Genomic DNA, 6,000 nt, shown 5'->3' on the forward strand with positions numbered 1-6,000 from the left:
TTATGTTTAATGGTAAATTATTTTCATCCCCGTTTTCAACTTTATTTAATATACATACTTGCTACTCACTGAGCTCGTCAGCTGACGGATTTATTCCAACTTCTTTTTCAGGCAAGTTGGGGAGTTAGGAAATGACTCTGGCGGCATCTCGGGAATTTATTTTGGTTGACCTCCTTAGAGTGTCTCATTCTAATTTTATTTTAAAAATCGCTTCTGCATTGAAAACAATTGTCAGATAATAATTTTTTTTATTATTGTTGGATCACTGGATATTTTTTGGTTCATGGGATGATTGTACCCCATGTTTATGATTGAGACACATTTGGCTTTGGATTTGATTAATAACAAAAAAGCGATCATTTGATTTTCGGTAAATTTGATTTATTCAGGCTGCGTGTCTCATGAGTTAGCCTCATGGTTCACGGCCGGTCACTTCTCATTTTTGGGGTGTGACAGGTTAGTCCAGTTAGTTGGTAGATTTGCTTTCCACAATTGACTGGGGGTTCGATCTTTGGAGTCAAGTCGCAAAAAAATAGTAATTTGTGGTGAATCTCCTAGTCCCGGTGTTGATGATCTGCCTTCGACCGAATCAGAGAAAGGATAAATTAAGATGCGCGTAAGCTGACCCGGATACCAAAAAAACATCAAATTAAACAAGGAAACAGTTATATACGGAACGGAAGATTTCTTCCATTAACATGGCTATCTATTGATGGTGCTGTTGTTGGTCATGATTTTTAATGGCTTTCTCATGATGTTTTGAACCCTCTAAAAATGTTGCCTTCTTCTTCTTGTGATATTTATTGCTCGTGCGAGAAGATTTTGTACCTATTATTGAGAAGCCATTAATAGTTAACTGCTGCAGGTGGTGCTCGCAAAACGTCCAGTGGATTCTTCTTTTGCAGACTGCGTCTTCTTCTCAAACCGTAGCGGAACAGAAGCAAATGAAGCTGCTACCAAGTTTGCGAGAAAATTCCTAAGGTCTTCAAATCCGGACGCGAAACAGCCGCCTGCAGAGTTTATTTCATTTAGTAACAGCTTTCCATGGGAGGACCATATATGGGTGCTCTTGCCTTGACTAGCAAAGAGCATTACAGGACACCTTCTGCAGTAGAACTGATTCGATCCGGAAAGACTGCTGCGGTATTTGTGGAACCCAGCCAAGGTGAAGGTGGCATATACACTGCCACCAAGGAGTTTTCGCAAGCCCTTCGTAGCGCTTGTGATGATCGATGCTGGCTCTCTCCTGGTTTACGACGAGGTAAGCTGCTACCTTTCGGAGATGATATATTGGTATACATACACGTGCTGGGTTGTGCGTTCCAGTCGTCAAGATGTTCTACCATTACAATGATAATGGACTTGATTGATTTTGTTATATTGAACCTGCTGAGTTGCGCGTTCAAGTCTTCAAGTTCGAGATGTTACTTGATCTCCTATTTCAGTGGTATAATGTGAAGCAAGTTTCTTCGGGGTGAAAGTAGGAGATTTGCGATGCATTGGACCGATGCTCTCGGGAAAACTTCGTAGGGCCACTCTGATCTAAGGTTGTCCAAAAAAAATTGAAAACCGTGAAACCGGTCCGGACCGAATCGATCCGTGCCTTTGGGATTTTGTCCGTAGATTAATGGTTCGGACACGGATTTGAAAATTAAAAAACTGTGAGATACGGATTAGGATTGGATTTTTATTTCAAAACCGTGGATTAACCGAACCGAACCGTGAGATATTTAAAAAATAATATGTGTGTGTGTGTAATATTTATAAATAATTATAATTCTACTACTTGTTATAATTTTTTTTTAACAATTTTACATTGAGTGCTTAATTTGTATGCAAGATTGGTTGCGTGCTACTCCATTGCCATTTGAAGTGGAAGAGAATATTGAAGAAATGCAAGAGCTTAAATTAGGTAATATTTATTTTATTGTGCTAATTGTATTTCACTTCCATAGCTTAGTTAATTTTTGTGCAAGAGTTTCATTTTATTATGATCTAACTTAGCTTCATTCATATCATTGTAGCTCTACAAAATGTTTCTCTCAATCCAATTCAAGACTGATGGAATCTGGTTGATGGAACGATGAAACCTGGACTTGAATGATGTAACGCAATGTTTGTAACTGTAATGTTGCAGTTTGTAGCTTATTGCAATGTAATGTTTCTCTTATTGCTGGTCACTTGAACTGGAAATTTGCCAATCAGAACTGTAATGTTTTCTCTTATTGCTCATCACTTGAACTAGAAATTTGGAATAATATGTAATTCAGTAGTTGAAGTAATTTTGCATTTTTTTAGTGTTTATGGAAGGAAATCCGTGGATAAAATCGGGACCGAACCGTGAGACTTTTAGATTATGATTGGATTGCATTTTCTAAAAACCGTGAGATACGAATTAGGATTGGATTCATACAAATCCGATCCGATCCGGACCGTAGATAGCCCTACTCTGATCATAATACCACCTCCACATTGTAGCATGTGAAATCACAAGCCTACTTACTTGTGTCTACTTGATTTTACTGTTGTGCTTTATGGGAGTCACACAATATATGAGAGGAAAAAATTCCGACTTTGTATTAATCGACTCAAATACAAATCATGAAAACCCTCTCTCAGACAAATCTAGTTCTCTTTGATCTCTGTCTCAGTTCCACACCTTTCTACTCCTACACATACATGTATATATACAAGAAAGGTGAAACGAAAGTTCAAAGCCATTTAAGGCTCAGACACGCAAGAATCAAATTGCTGGAATCCTGCGCCTAAAATCTCAGCAGTTGGTGGCTAAGATCTTTGACTTTGGGGCTGGGGTCACTCTCAATTGGTACCCCTCTCATCAATGGGTAAAATCTAAAAATCACCCCCTTTTACTCAATGAGAGAATCTTCCACCCCTCGACTAGATAACTGCATCCCATGAACCAGAGTTTGTCATTCTAAACCCACACCTTCAACCAAAGGTGTCCGCACCCCCTCACCAGAGTGCCCGCACCCCCACAACGGGGTGCCGTGCAAAGTCATCGCCTTGCAACCTGTGATTCTACCTCCCCCAATCTTGCAGGAATTTTTTCGAAGGTATATCCGTAACTGATTAAATTCGGAGCAAATGAGATTCTCCTAGTCGTCAGGGTCACTGGCGCTGTACAGCTTTTCAAACACGACTTCAACCCATTGCTCTGAGCTTCCCTGTGAACTTCTCGGAACCCTTGCACACCTTTGGATCCGACTATTTGTGTGTTGGAGAATCGACTTGGGCCCTACGACTCTTCCTGCACCTGTTCCGTGTGCGTCTGTGCGACCGTCTCACTCCCTATCCACTATTCTTGAATCCTGTACCGCTGAACTCATGTTTGACAGTAGCTCCTCCTGTCACAACATCTCCCTCCAGCTTGTATAGGTCACCAACTCTCTTTGCTTGCAACACTTCCCAGTTTTCCTTGAAAACCTTTAGAACACCCCCTTCAGCCGAGAACTTGCAACCTCTCGCATTAATCTTTCCAAAAGAAAACAAGATTCTTTCTCAATCCGGGAACATGTCGAACCTATGTGAGCTTCACCCTCCTTCCGTCTGGCATGCGAAACTGGACTGTCCCTTTGCCAACAATTTTTCTAGTTGTTCCGTTGGCCATCTTGACACCCCCTCCATCGCATGTCTCGTACTCCTCAAAGCTCTTCTTGTCCGCCCACATGTGTACTGAGCTTCCTGAGTCTAACACCCAGTATTGTTCCTTTGCTAAATTGGGAGCTGACCAAATAGATGAGTTTGTGTTTATTTTGGACTTGTCCATTGCTATGAGAGAATTTGTTCTAAGAGAGAGCCTGCACATTAGGCAAGTGTTAGACTAGTGCTAGGTTTTCTCCCTAATCTTTAAGACTATTATCTATGTATGTACTCCTAAAGTTGTACTTTGTTTCGTAACCTTTTATGAATTTTCGTTCGACCAACAAAAGAGACAAAAGAAACACATGCAGTCTACGAGTCCCAATGGAAAAAGAAGTCCTCCCTCCATGAATATCCAAGAGTACGTTGCTCCTTGTTACAAAACCCTTCCCATGCATTCTGCAACCAAAATTCCAATTAAAAAGACCCCAAAAAAAAACCCAGCAATAATGCTACGTTCCATCATCACTCAAGCCCAAACTTCACAATGGGCAACACAAGCTCAACAGAAACCCAACAAGAACAACCCCCAGTACCCAACGCCCCCGAACCCGACGCTCCCTTCACCTGTGAAATATGCATCGAACCCATGTTATCAAACAACAGATTCCGCAACAATAACCTCTGCATCCACCCGTTCTGCATCGACTGCATAACCAAGTACGTACAGGTTTACAACATGAAATCGAAGACGATGGAGTCGCCCAAATCAAGGGCCCCGGATTAAACTGTGACCAGTTGCTGGACCCACTTTGCTGCCAGACCCTGATACGTCCCGAAGCGTTTGACAAGTGGTGCGACCTGCCATGCGAGAGAGCCCTATTGGGGCTGGACCAGTGTTACTGCCCGAACCAACAGTGTTCAGCTGTGGTGGTGAATGAGTGTGGGGGGACGGTGATGAGGTCGGTGTGCCGGAATTGTAAGTTGCCTTGGCACACTAGGAATTGTAAGTTGCCTTGGCACACTAGGTACCGGAGCGAGGAGTGTGGGGAGCCGAGAGATAGGAATGATGTTCCGTTTGGGGTTCTTGCTGAGAGCAACAAGTGGATGGGGTCATTGAGGTGCCCTCAGTGTCACCATTGTGTTGAGCGCGTTCATGGTTGCTCCATTGTGTTGTGGTTATAAAAAAAAAAACCTGAACAAATGGATGCATTAAGGTGCAAAAACCATGCTAACGAAGCTTCAGTACACAGATGAGAATACATAAGTAAGTATAGAAGGAAATAGGAAAAGAACTGAGAACATCCACAACTAACAGAAAAACGAAATAGAGTAACACAAAAGAAACTGCGTATCTAAGTACCGATCACACAAGTGTATAATAGGCCAAACATATCATGAATCATAATCCCCAACCTTAGCCGACTCTAGAAAACAGCGGTCAACAGTGATACAGATGGCATTGAGCGCCACTACAGGACCAGAAACTAAAAAGAGAAAACTATTGAGCTCCCTGCATTAAGGATTGGAATTGTTGAATAAAATGCTAGTACAGGACTACAACTTAACCACATACGGAAACAACCATCCATAATACAAAAGCAAGAATAACATGAACATAAATGGGCCATGTTAATTGCATTAGAATTCAACTGACTTAAGGGCGAACAAAAGGAACATGCAACTATTATGCTAGAAAGACATGGAAAGGAAAGCCAAGAAAATGCGCAAACAGAAGCTTGCTATAACCAAAAGCACATGGATATCTCCCCAACATGCAAAAAGCCAAGAACTGGAAAATAAATAAATATATTAATTTCCTCTACCAAAAACACAAATTAATTGTATACCATCTGCAGAATCACATTCCTTCAAAGACGATACTACAAGATTCATGAAAGAAGCAGTTGACTCCCAACAAACAAGTATCCTCAAGGGAAACAGACCGGACAATGGGAACCACAACCATACACATGAACAAGCAGCGACCGACAGTATTAGTCATCTGGATCTCAGCAATTAAGACCAAGCATCACAAGTGGAGAACAACTTTATTAGTCATCTGGATCTCAGCAATTAAGACCAAGCATCACAAGTGGAGAACAAGAAGAACCGTCTCCCCAGAGCAATTGGACATAGAGAAGAGAACCATAACAAAACAATTGACATTGCCTGCTGCTCATCATAGCTAAGAAGAATGGAACTGTTCCATCACTGCACCTTCCATAAGACAGGAGTGGCTAAAGGTGTAACACTGGTGAATGGAATGTTGCTGCCCGAAAAATTTCTCATTTTAAAAACGTATCCAATTAGCAACAAAGAACCCAATCATGTATCCAAAAAGGCCATAATTAGCCAAGTAGCCTGCCAAAAGTTTCAAAATATCAATACTGCATG

Source organism: Rhododendron vialii, chromosome 11a, assembly GCF_030253575.1.
Source record: "Rhododendron vialii isolate Sample 1 chromosome 11a, ASM3025357v1".
Lineage (NCBI taxonomy): Eukaryota > Viridiplantae > Streptophyta > Magnoliopsida > Ericales > Ericaceae > Rhododendron > Rhododendron vialii.